General features: G+C 36.0%; 1 pseudogene; it reads left to right on the top strand.

Moving 5' to 3' along the window:
- The first annotated feature begins 8,781 nt into the window (after window positions 1-8,781).
- LOC101726407 (histone-lysine N-methyltransferase KMT5B pseudogene) lies at window positions 8,782-9,968 on the top strand (annotated as a pseudogene).
- The last annotated feature ends 3,549 nt before the right edge of the window (window positions 9,969-13,517 follow it).

The following is a 13,517-nucleotide window of genomic DNA, read 5'->3' on the forward strand; positions in this document are numbered from 1 at the left end:
CTCACATAAACTACATAATTACATAGAGCCATTAAATTTCTCATTATAATTTTCCCTATATTCCCAAATTCTTATAGAGGTATTTTCATTATAATTAAATTCTAGATGCTCTTAATTTTGCATTATGATTTCTTCTCTGAATCATAACTTGTTTAGAAATGCCTTCTATAATTTCCAAGTATCTTCCAAATAGTATTGTTGCTGTTATTATTGTTTACTTCTATCTTAATTGAATGATAGTCAATAATGGAAGAGGCCAAGATGGAGTAAACCCACTAAAACCTGACTCTCACACTGATTATAATTAAAGCTTCCAGAAAGAGTGCAGAAAGGATCTTCCTGAAGACTCTTAAAAATAAACAATAGCAAATGAATTAGAGAAAGAAAAAGAATGATAAAAATGCTTATGAGTTTTCTGGGGTTTCTCTTTGTTTCTCTTCTATATTCTAAATTCAATCCACAGGTGGTCTGAATCACAGAGCTGTGCAGTGGGTACTGACAACAAAAAGCTTACAAGAACATCCTCTCTTTCCAGCCAGAAGAGCAAGAGGATCTCCTTTAGGCTCAAATTTCCATGGTTGTTTCTTCTCTTTTCTCTCCTGGCCTTATTCCAAGGCCACCTCAAATGTCAAAGCTGCACATCTCAAATGCAAGATGATCTAAATATGAAAATAATCTGATAAAGACGTTAAAGCAACTAGTATGACACACTCTACAAAGTAATAGTGAACACTCTTGAAATCAATAGAAAACTGTGAAGGAGAAAAACAGAAATATTTGAATTTAATTTGAAATGATAAATATCACTAAGCTCAGCAGAAGATTCAGAACAGAGGAAATAATCCATCAACTTAAAAATAAATCAGTACAGGGGCCAGGGATTTAGCTCAGTGGTACTGCTGCCTGTCTCACAAGCTCAAGGTCCTGAGTTCAATCCCCAGTACCACCAAAAAAAAAAAAAAATCAGTAGAAACCATCTAAAATGAAGAACACAGAGAAATAAGATTTTTTAAATGAATAGGACCACAGTAAAATAGGAGACAATATCAAAAGGCATTGCTTTTTCATCACTGAAGATCTAGAAAGGAAAGATAAATTTGACATAGAAAAATTAATGGTTAAAAATTTACAGATCAAATAAGCTCACAGATACTTAACCTGGAAAAACTTAAAGAAACTCATATGCAGACATACTTTAATTAAATAATAAACACTAAAACTTAAAGAAAATAACTTTTGTAAGCACCCAGAGAAAAACAATGCATTACATAAAGAGAAGCAAAAATTTAAATGAATGCAAATTTCTACTAAAAAATCATGGAGGCTAGAAGAAACTGGAACGATACCTTCAAAATGCTAAAAAAAAAAAAATCAGCCATAATCTTATGAAGTCCAATGAAAATACCCTTTATGAATAAAAGAAAAGAGAATTACATCAGTAAAAATAGTGGAATACAAAGCTCCAACAATTTTCTTCCCCATAACATCAATGAGAAGACTAGCAAAATTATCAAAATTAACTTTTTCAAAAACACCAGCAGTAGAGGGCCGGGGATTTAGCTCAGTGGTTCTGGCACCTGCCTTGCAAGCCCAAGATCCGGAGTTTAATCCTTGGTACCAAAAAAACCAAAAACACCAACAGTCAACAAAAGGCTTGTGGCAAACCATGAATCATTAATTTTTAAAAGACAATTATAAAGTGTGATCAAAAATATTGTGAATATTTAAATTTTTTTTAATGTTTTACAGTAAAAGATACTTTCACATTAATCTCCCTCAAAATACTCCTCCTTGCTTCAAACACATCCCATAATTCTTGCCACTTTTGGCATCCATTCTGCAAGTTCTTCTGTGAGTGTCTAGTTGTGCTGTCAAGACTACCTCCATGCCCTGAATCAATCCAACTGTTTACTTTTCATAATCATTGTGACTTTCAGAAAGAGCCAGAAGTCATGTGGTGCCAAATCACAATGATGATGGTGAGAAAGGTACCTGAATTATAGAATTTTCAATGACAACAAAATTGTTAGACATCCAAATAAACAAGAAATAATGACCTATATACAAATAAAAAAGCAATTAATATAAACTTTCCCATAGGAATCCCAAACATTGAATTTACTATAGTTTAAATATATTCAAAAAACTAAAGGAAACCATGTCTTAAAAAAAGAAAGTATGAGAATGCTGTACCATCAAATGTGAAATATCAGTAATGAAATATAATTATTTTAAAAATTCCAAATGGATATTCCAGAGCTAAAAAGTATAATGCAAAACTGAAAATTTTAGTAGAGGAGCTTAACAGCAAAGTTGAACAGGCAGAAAAAAAAATCATCAAACTCAAAGATAAGTCCATTGTGATTATCAAGCCTGAGATATAGGGGGAAAAAAGAATGAAGAAACATGACCAGAGCCCCAGTGATTTTTAGGACATTATCAAATATAGCAAGTTATGCATAATGGGAGTTCCAGACTAGAGGGGGAAATATTTGAAAAAAAAATGACAAAAAACTTCCCAAAGTTGATGTAAAACACTACACATCCATGAAGCTCAACAAACTCCAAGTGATATAAAAATCCAAAACATTCACACTTGTACATATCAAAATCAAATATATAAAGAAAAAAAGAGAAAATCTTGAAAATTGAAGAAGAGAAAAATTCGTCTTGTATATGCAATCCTCCATTGCAATCCTCATTGGGTGAAGTGTTATCAGGAGCTATAGAAGCCAGAAGGCAATGAGATGATATATGAATGTGCCGGGGAAGAGGGATCTGCCATCCAAGAATAATGTGCCTAACAAAAATATCCTTCAAAAATAAGGAGAAATTAAGACAATTCCAAATAAATAAGAACTAAGATAATATATCACTAGCAGACTTTGCATATAAAAAAATCCTAAAGGAAGTACTTCAGGCTAAAATGAAAGCAACTCAAATTATAAAGGAAAAAAAAAGAGTACTAGTAAAAGCAGTTACATATATAAATATAAAAGATGACATAAGTGTATTTGTTTGTATTTTTATCCTATTTGATATGAATAAAGTTATATTTATAAATTTGTGTTGATAGGCACAGTGTATAAAATGTAATTTGCATAAATATAACAGCACAAAGGAGGGGATAAATGGAGATGGGGCAATTTTTTGTGCACTATTGATATTAAATTGATATTCAACATACCACCACTCCCAGCACAGAAAAGGCTTCCAGGTCAATGTGTCACAGCTTCCAGTGCAAAATAGGAGGCTTCCAGGCCAATGTACCATCATTCCCAGCACAGAGGAGAGGAAACTCGCAGGCGCCAACAGCACCCACCCTGCCCCCTGTCGAAATGAGAAGACATGTAAACAAGCCTCAGAACAAGACTTCCAGATCACCTACAGCAAATCCAAAGGGAAACAAGATGGAACACTCAGATACTCAACCACTGGGACTCCCTGAACTGCAACAAAAGAGGATCTGGAAAAAACAAAATCAGAAATAATTTCTCAGACAACAGCAGAGATTGTACCCATAGCACAAGACATGATTAATAAATCTAGAGCTGACACAGATGAAAAAATAGAAAAGCTGAGGAACTGATGGAATTCCAACATAGGAAACAAATGGAAGCCATAAAGCAGATGTAAACAGATTTTCAGGAGATGAAAAACTGCATTGAAAATCTATGCAACAGAATGAGCCAATGTGAGGACAGAATTTCAGATATAGAAGATAAGATTGCAATTAGTGACCAGGAAAAGAAAAATTGCTTTAAAATTTAAGAGATGACAAGAAATCAATCCAGCAGCTGCTAGACAATGCAAAGAAGAATAACATAAGACTGACTAGAGTCAATGAAGAAACAGGAGAGGGTGCAGATGACATAAAAAAAAAACTGATCACAGAGGTACTGGCAGAAAATTTCCCAAGCAGGGGAAAAGAACTTGACATACAGATAAGTAAGGCATATAGGTCTCCAACTAGCCTTGATAAAAAAAAAAAAACACTACACACAGGCATATAATTCTTAAGATTCCAGAAACCCAACAGAAGAACAAAGTTCCACAAGCAGTTAGAGAAGAAACAAATCACATACAAAGGAAAGCCTATCAGAATCACAGCAGACTTCTCAACGCAAACTCTCAAGGCAAGAAGAGCTTGGAGTGAAGTATTGCAAGCCCTAAAGGAAAACAGCCTCCAACCCAGATTGATGTACCCTACAAAACTATCTTTCTAAATTGATGGTAAAATAAGATATTTTCATGACAAAGAGCACCTTAGGAAGTTCATCAATACCAAACCAGCACTTCAAAAATATTTACACAATATCCTAGGAAAAGACAATGAGGATCACAACCACAGGAAGCAAAGCAGAATGAACCCATCTGGCATGACAAGAAATTAAATGCAAAGGGGGAGATTCAAACAAAAAGAAAAAGTCATGACAATGATACGTCAATACATATCAGTTGTAACTATCAATTTTAGTGGACTCAACTCACCAATCAAAAGAAAGACTTGCACAATGGATCAAGAAGCAAGATCCAACAATATGCTGCATACAAGAAACACACTTAATTCAAAAAGGAACTCACAGACTGAAAGTTAAAGGGTAGAAAACAATACTCCATGTGACAGGAACCTGAAAAAAAGCAGGAGTAGCTATCCTCTTTGCAGACCAAGTGGATTTCAAACCAACACTGATTAACAGAGACAAAGAAGGACACTACATCCTTGTAAAGGGAACAATCCAAGAGGAAGAGATGACAATCATAAATATCTATGCACCAAACACTAGTACACCAAACTATATAAAACAAATACTAAGAGACATGAAAAATCATAAAAGCACTAATACAATAGTAGTGGGGGACCTCAATACCCCACTGGCACAAATAGATAGATCAACTAGACAAAAAACAAGCAATGAAATACTAGAACTCGATCAAACTCTTGAACAAATGAACTTAACAGATGTTTGCAGATTGTTCCACCCCCAAAAATCAGAATACACATTCTTTTCAGCTCCACATGGGTCACTTTCCAAAATAGATCACATACTCACTCATAGAATATATTTAGTTAAGTGCAAAGGAATTGAAGTTATCCCCTGTATATTATCAGACCATAGTGTAATGAAATTGGAGATCAATAGCAAAATAAACTGCAAGAATTTCCTAAACAAGTGGAAATTGAACAACACATTTCTGAATAACCAATGGGTCACAAAGGAAATTAAAGAAGAAATCAGACAGTTTCTACAACTAAACAACAATGACAATACAACATATCGGAATCTATGGGACACAATGAGAGCAGTCTTAAGAGGGAAATTCATAGCAGTGAATATTCATATTAGGAAAATAGAGTGAGCCCAATTAAACAACCTGATGCTGAACCTCAAGCTTCTAGAAAAAGAAGAGCAGGACAAACCCAAAGCTCATACAAGGGAGGAAATTATAAAGATCAGAGTAGAAATCAATGCAATGGAGACTAAGAGAGTGATCCAAAAAAATCAATGAAGCAAAGACTTGGTTCTTCGAAAGAATAAACAAAATTGACAAACCCTTAGCCAACCTTATCAGAAAAAGGAAAGCAAAGGCCCAAATCCATGCAATTAGGAATGAAAAGGGTGAAATTACAATGGACTCAGCAGAAATCCAGAGGATCATCAATACCTACTTCGAGAACGTATGCACCAATAAGATGGAAAACACAGAAGAAATGGACAGATTCTTAGATACATATGCATGACCGAAGATGAACAAAAAAGACCTAAAAATTCTAAACAACCCAATATCAATCAATGAAATTTAAAACGTAATTAAAAACTTACCAACTAAGAAAAGCCTGGTTCCTGATGGCTTCACTGCTGAATTCTACAAGACATTTAGAGTGGAACTACTACCACTACTGTTTAAACTCTTCAATGAAATTGAAAGGGAAGCAATACTCCTGAATTCATTCCTGGAAACAAGCATCACCTTGAGCCCCAAAGCAGAGAAAGACCCAACTGAAAAAGAGAACTATAGGCCAATCTCACTAATGAACATAGGTGCAAAAGTCCTTAATAAGACACTGGCAAATAGAATGCAGAAGATCATCAAGAAGATCATATACTCTGACCAAATGGGATGTATCCCAAGGAGGCAGTGATGGTTCAACATATGCAAATCAATTAATGTAATACACTATATCAATAGAGCCAAGGACAAAAAACATATGATCATCTCAATAGATGCAGAAATAGCATTCAACAAAATCCAACATGCATTTATGATAAAAATCCTACAAAAAATTGGAATAGATGGTCTCTACCTCAATCTGATAAAAGCCATCTATGAAAAACCAACAGCCAATATCATACTAAATGGTCAAAAACTGAAATCCTTCACAGTAAAATAAAAAACAAGACAAAGATGTCCACTATCACCAGTCCTGTTCCATATACTTTTGGAAACATTAGCCATGGCAATTAGACAAAGGAAAGAAATAAAAGGAATAAAGATAGGAAATGAAGAAGTCAAATTGTCATTACTTGCAGATGACATGATACTCTATATAGAAGACTCCAAGAACTCCACCAAAAGTCTGCTAGACTTAATAACCGAATTCACTAAAGTAGCTGGATACAAGGTCAACACACAAAAATCAATAGCTTTCCTCTACATGAACAACAGACTCACTGAGACAGAAATAAGGCAAACAATTCCTTTCACAATAGCACCCCAAAAACTGAGATACCTAGGAATCAACCTAAGAAAAGAAATCAAAGACCTCTTCTCTGAAAGTTATAGCACTCTGAAAAGAGAGATTGAAGATGATATCAGAAAATGGAAAGATGTGCCCTGCTCCTGGGTAGGAAGGATCAACATAGTGAAAATGGCCATACTTCCAAAACTGCTATATATCCAATGCAATCCCAATCGAAATCCCAGCAGCATAGTTCACTGACCTTGAGAAAACAATCCAAAAATTCATTTGGAACAAGAAGAGACCCAGAATAGCAAAAGCAATTCTAGGTAACAGAGACATGGCAGGGGGTATCACAATCCCCAACTTGAAACTATACTACAAAGCTACTGTGATAAAAACAACATGGTACTGACAAAGAAACAGGCCTGAGAACCAGTGGAAGAGATTAGAAGATGCATAAACAACTCCAGACACACTCAGCCACCTCATGTTCAACAAAGGAGCCAAACGCCCTCACTGGAGGAAAGATAGCCTCTTTAATAAATGGCGCTGGAAAAATTGGGTTTCAACTTCCCAAAGACTAAAACTAGACCTATATCTCCCACCATGCACTAAACTAAAATCTAAATGGATTAAAGACCTAAATATTAAAATAGAAATACTAAACCGGCTAGAAGAGAGTTTAGGAAGAACTCCTGAAGACATTGGTGTAGGAAAAGATTTTATGAGCAAAACCTCAGTTGCCTGTGAACTAGCACAAACAATCAACAAGTGGGATCTCTTCTTACTAAAAAGCTTCTGCACAGCAAGAGAAGCCACCAGCAGTGTGAAGAAACAACCCACAATGTGGGAAAAATGTTCACCAGCTGTCCCTCAGACAAAGGTCTACTATCTCAAATCTATAAAGAACTTTAAAATATCAGACCTCCCAAATTTAAAGACCCAGTCCAAAAATGGGCATCTGAAATGAACAGACATTTCTCACACAAAGAAGTAGAAATAGAAGATAAACATAGGAAAAAATACTCAACATCACTGGTCATTCGAGAGATGCAAATGAAAACAATGTTGAAATTCCACCTCACTCCAGAAAGAATGGCTGCTATCATGAAATCAACCAATAACAAATGCTGGCAGGGCTGTGGGGAAAGAGAAACACTGCTCCACTGCTGGTGGGAGTGTAGACTGGTGCAACCACTGTGGAAATCAGTACGGAGATACCTCAAAGAACTAGGACTGGAAGCCCCATTTGGCTATTCCCCTGCTGGGGATCTTCCCCAAAGAATTAACAGAATCATACCACAGTGAAATATGTGCACCCTTGTTCATAGCAGCACAGTTTGTAATAGCTAAAACTTGGAAGCAGCCCAAATGCCCATCAACTGAAGACTGGATCAAGAAAATGTGGGGTTTTTTTATAAAATGAGTACTACTCAGCCATAAAAAATGAGAAATTAGAGAATTTTATAGCTAAATGGATGCACATTGAGGTGATACTCTTCAGTGAAATAAATAGGACATACATGTGTAAATACCGAATAGTTTCTTTGGTGTGGAAAATCTAAAAGTGTAAATAAGAATCAAAATGTATAATTGATATTGTGAAATAGGAAGAAAAGGGGCAAAGGGGAAGGGAAAGTGGGAGGGGTAGGGGAAAGGAAAATAAAATAGTGTACCTTGAAATTAAATTGATATTAATTTGAACTAGAGTGTTATAAATCAAGATGCTAATAATGAGCCTTAAACATCCCCTAAGAAAGCAATTTAAATATATTTAGTAAAAAAATTTTAAAACAAAGGAATTAAAATAGTACATTAGAGCCCTTCCACCGGGCCCGGGCGGTATCCGGGTGGCTCACCGGCGCCAGCGACAGGTCGGAGTACGGACAGTAAGTCTCCCGGGCTATGAGGTGAGGACACCCGGGGAAGAAAGAGGCACCGCGCTGGCGAGAGGAAGCGGGACGTGGCCCCTGAGGGAGGCAGATGCTTTTCAGACCGCGCGGCTGCGCACAAGGTGGAGCAAAGAACATTGAAATTATTTTCTAAGCTATTTGAAGAAAGTGACTAAATGCTCCTGGGTCAGGCTGTCTTTGGGTATGAAGTGGTTGGGAGAATCCAAGAACATGGTGGTGAATGGCAGAAGAAACGGAGGCAAGTTGTCTAATGATCATCAGCAGAACCGATCAAAATTACAGCACACAGGCAAGGACACCTTGAAGACTGGCAGAAACACAGTCACAGTCGAGAGGAGGTCAAGCAGATGTAATGGTAATTCAGGATTTGAAGGATAGAGTCGTTATGTGCCATCTTCTGGAATGTCCGCCAAGGAACTCTGTGAAAATGATGATCTAGCAACCAGTTTGGTTCTTGATCCCTATTTAGGTTTTCAGACACACAAAATGAATACTAGTTCCTTTCCTTCAAGGGGCTCGAGGCATTTTTCAAAATTTGACAGTTTTCCTCACAACAACCCTGTGAGATTTCGGCCTATTAAAGGAAGGCAAGAAGAACTAAAGGAAGTAATTGAACATTTTAAAAAAGATGAACACTTGGAGAAAGCCTTCAAATGTTTGACTTCAGGTGAATGGGCACAGCACTATTTTCTCCACAAGAACAAAGTGCAGGAGAAATTATTCAAGGAACATGTATTTATTTACTTGCGAATGTTTGCAACTGACAGTGGATTTGCAATATTGCCTTGTAATAGATACTCATCAGAACAAAATGGAGCCAAGATAATTGCAACAAAAGAGTGGAAATGAATGACAAAATAGAATTACTGGTGGGTTGAATTGCTGAGCTTTCAGAAATTGAGGAGAACGTGCTGCTTAGACATGGAGAAAACGACTTCAGTGTCATGTATTCCACAAGGAAAAACTGTGCACAACTCTGGCTCAGTCCTGCTGCATTCATAAATCATGATTGCAGACCCAACTGTAAGTTTGTGTCAACTGGTCAAGATACAGCATGTGTGAAGGCTCTAAGAGATATTGAACCTGGAGAAGAAACTTCTTGTTATTATGGAGATGAATTTGGGGGGGGAAATAATGAGTTCTGCTAGTGTTATGCTTGTGGAAGACGGGGAACTGGTGCTTTTAAATCCAGAGTAGGACTGCCTGCACCTGCTCCTGTTATCAATAGCAAATGTGGACTCAGAGAAACAGATAAATGCTTAAATAGGCTTAAAAAGTTAGATGACAGCAGCAAAAATTCAGACAGTCAGTCTGTCAGCTCTAACATTGATGCAGATACCACTCAGGAAAAAGACAATGCAAGTAAGTAAGGGAGATCTGATAAGATACTTTTTAAAAAGTATTTTCACAAAATTTGCTTTCTAAAGCATGCTTCAGTACTTGTGAACTTCTAAATATTGAGAGAAACTAGGACTTATGAGCTTCAGCAGCCCTACAAGGTTCTAGAAATGCTTTGAGTACAGAGCACAGTGTGTATTCCACCTTCACATTCAATGCCATACTTTAGACTTCTTTTTTGAATACTTGGTAACTGGAATTGAATTCTTCATCATATATTCCACAATCACATGTTAGAGAAAAGCATTTTTAAGGTGTTAGTGACACTTGTAATGGTGTCAGCAGGCCCTGCCAGAAGACAGAGAACTAGGTAGAATTACACAGGCTCATATATGTCCAGTGCCTAGACAGTCTGTTAGAAATAGATGATGGATTTAGGAGTTCATAGCTTCTGGCTTCAAGTCTTCTACCTTTTTATTGCTTGCTTACATTTTTGAAAATGAACTGACCCAATTCACTAAACCACCAGTTCATAGACTCATAATTCTGCTAGAGAAGCATTTAGACATGTGGCTGTGTCATGGCATATTGTGTTAACCACTACAGAAAGTAGCAAGAAAGATGAGAAAGAAGCAAGCTTTGAGATACCAATGTGGAGGGGCTAGTGGGGGAGGGCAAGATCTAATGGAAACTGAAGAAAAGAAAATGAAGAATAAAGAGAAAAGGAAGAGAAGAAAACCTAAGTGGGTAAAGAACAGCACATCATGTTTATGGAGTTTTGAAGTACTGAGACTTCTGATGCTACAGTCATTCATCTGGGTAACACCAGAGCTGTCTAGGTGCCACTACAGTAGCAGGCTGTCCCATCTGACTTGTCTCTGACAGAGACAGTTGTTAGAAAGGTTTAAATTGGTGGTCCCCAAAGTCTGCCTAGGCTGGCACTCTAACGTTGGTGAGACTTCTGAGGTGCTGGTTATTTCAGGCTCTTCTTCCTGCTTTCATATGTTTTCAGCCCAGTATTGGGGGTTCCCTTCCCCTATAGAAAATCCTGAAGAAGGATATCTCACATGATGGTGAATGTTACTGCTGTGGATTCCTGAATTTACCTGCCACTGGGAGTCAGAGGCCAGATGTAACCTCTGTAGTATAAAAGTAATAATATAGTTCTAGCCCAAACTTTTTAGTTAATGTCCAAAGTTAACAACAAAAAAGTTAGTCCATCCTTCAGTTTACTGTTGATTCCGATAATAAATGCAGCATAATGAACAAAAAAAAGTACATTAGAAAAGTATCTATTTAACATAAAGAAAGAATAATAGGAACAGAATAGAGGGAAAGAAAATATATAATATACATGGAAAAGAATAACAAAATAGCAGGTATAGATTCTATCTTACTACTAATTGCATTAAATGCAACTAGACTAAACACTGAACCAAAAGGCAGATCATAACAGAATGGAAAAAACACATTATCCAATTGCATGCTATCTGTAAGAGATACATATTAAATTCAAAGACTATGTTGAAAGTTAAAGGATGAATATCTATATATATATATAGATATATATATCATACAGAAGACAGCTATAATGACTATATTAATATCAAACAAAACAGACTTTAAAAAAAGAATTATTAAAAACAAAGGGCAGGGCCAGGGATTTAGCTCAGTGGTTCCAGCGCCTGCCTCACAAGCACAAGGTCCCGAGTTCAATCCCCAGTACCAAAAAAAAATAAAAAATAATTAAAAAAAGGGCTGATCTATCAGATGTATATAACAATTATACCTATGCACACTTCATAAAATAGCCCCAAAGTACAGATAAAATTTAAGGAAAGTGTAGACAATTCAACAATAATAGTTAGCCTTCAATACCAATTAGCAATAGTGGGTAGAAAAATCTAAACAAAAGGTCAAGGAAATAGAATATATGAACAATACTATAAGTCAAACATATTTAACAAACATTTATAGAATGCTCCACCCAACAATAGCAGAGTACATACTTTCCTAGGTGCACATAATGCATCCTTCAGGATAGATGATATATTATACCAAAAAGTAAGAATCAATAAATTTTAAAGGATGGAAATCATACAGTGTATGTTCTCTGACCACAATGGAATGGAATTGAAAATCAAAGAAATTTGGGAAATCAAACATGTAGAAATTAAACACACAGCCCTACATAATCAATAGGTAAAAGATGAAATCACAGGAATATTCTAAACATACTTTTAAAGCCATAAAAATAATAATGAACTGATATAGTTTACATCTAGAGGGCCCCCCAAAACTTCATGAACTCATAGGCGGTGCTTTAGGGAGGTGCTTGGATCACAGGGTTATTGTAATTATCAGTGGATAATGAGTAAATAGCTAAATGTGATGTTGGGAAGAAGAACCTAATAGAATGAGATAGGTCTCTGGAAGCATGACCTGGAAGGTGTATGTCCCTTCCCTGTTCCTCCCTTCCCTCTCTCCAGCTGCCATATCATGAAGGAGCTTCTCCACCATGCACTTTTGCCATAATGTCCTTCTTTAGAGACAGCTGCTATAGATTGCAACCTCGATAAATGGTGAGCCAAAATAAACCCTTCTGAGGACAAGCACCTTAAGGATTTCCCACTAGGCTTCAACTCTTACAAGTTCCACCAATACCATCACATTGGGGACCAAGTTTCCAACACATGCACCCTTGAGAGACAAATCTCATGTAAACCACAGTATTAACTAAATAAAAAGACATCATGGGCCCATAAATTGGAGCATTGTTAAGATGGCAATACCACTTACACCGATCTATAGATTCAATATAATCCCTTTCAAAATTCTGGCTTCTTCAGCAAAATAGACAAGCTCATTATAAAATTAATATGGGAATAAAAGAGAGTCAGAGTAGCCAAGACAATCTTGAAAAGAAAATAACAAAGCTGGAGGACTCATCTCTCTCAATTTTAAAGCTTACTACAAAGCTATATTAATTTAAAATGTTCATTAATAGTTGGGGATAAACATAAATATCAATGGAATAAAATAGAGTCCAGAACTCTATTTAAACATCTCTGGCCTATTGATTTTTTTTAAAGTTTCCATAACAAGCCATTGCAGAAAACAATAAACATTTTGATAAATTGTGCTGAGACAAACAGGCATCCACATGCAAAAAAAAAAAATGAATTTGCACCTCAACTTCATATCATAGACAAAAATCAGTTGGAAACAAATCAGAGACCTAAATTTAAGAGTTAAAAACTGTAAAACTTTTAGAAGAAATTGCAGGTAAATCTTTGTGACTTTGGATTAAGTAATGGATTCTTAGATACACCACCTGAAGTACAAGTGTCCCTTCCCAAAACAAACTACATAAACTTGACTTCATCAAAATTTAGAACTTTTTTGTTTCAATGGGCCCTATCAAGAAAGTGAAAGGATAACTCATAGAATGAGGAGAAAACTGCAATCCATTTATTTATATATAATTCATTTAATAGTTTAAAAATTTTCAACAAAGAAAATTCCAGGCCCAGGAAAATGCAATGGTAAATTATTCCAAACTTTTAGGTAAGAATAATACC

Source organism: Heterocephalus glaber, unplaced genomic scaffold (assembly GCF_053883595.1).
Source record: "Heterocephalus glaber isolate CG9 unplaced genomic scaffold, H.glaber_assembly_v1.0 deba00001428, whole genome shotgun sequence".
NCBI lineage: Eukaryota > Metazoa > Chordata > Mammalia > Rodentia > Bathyergidae > Heterocephalus > Heterocephalus glaber.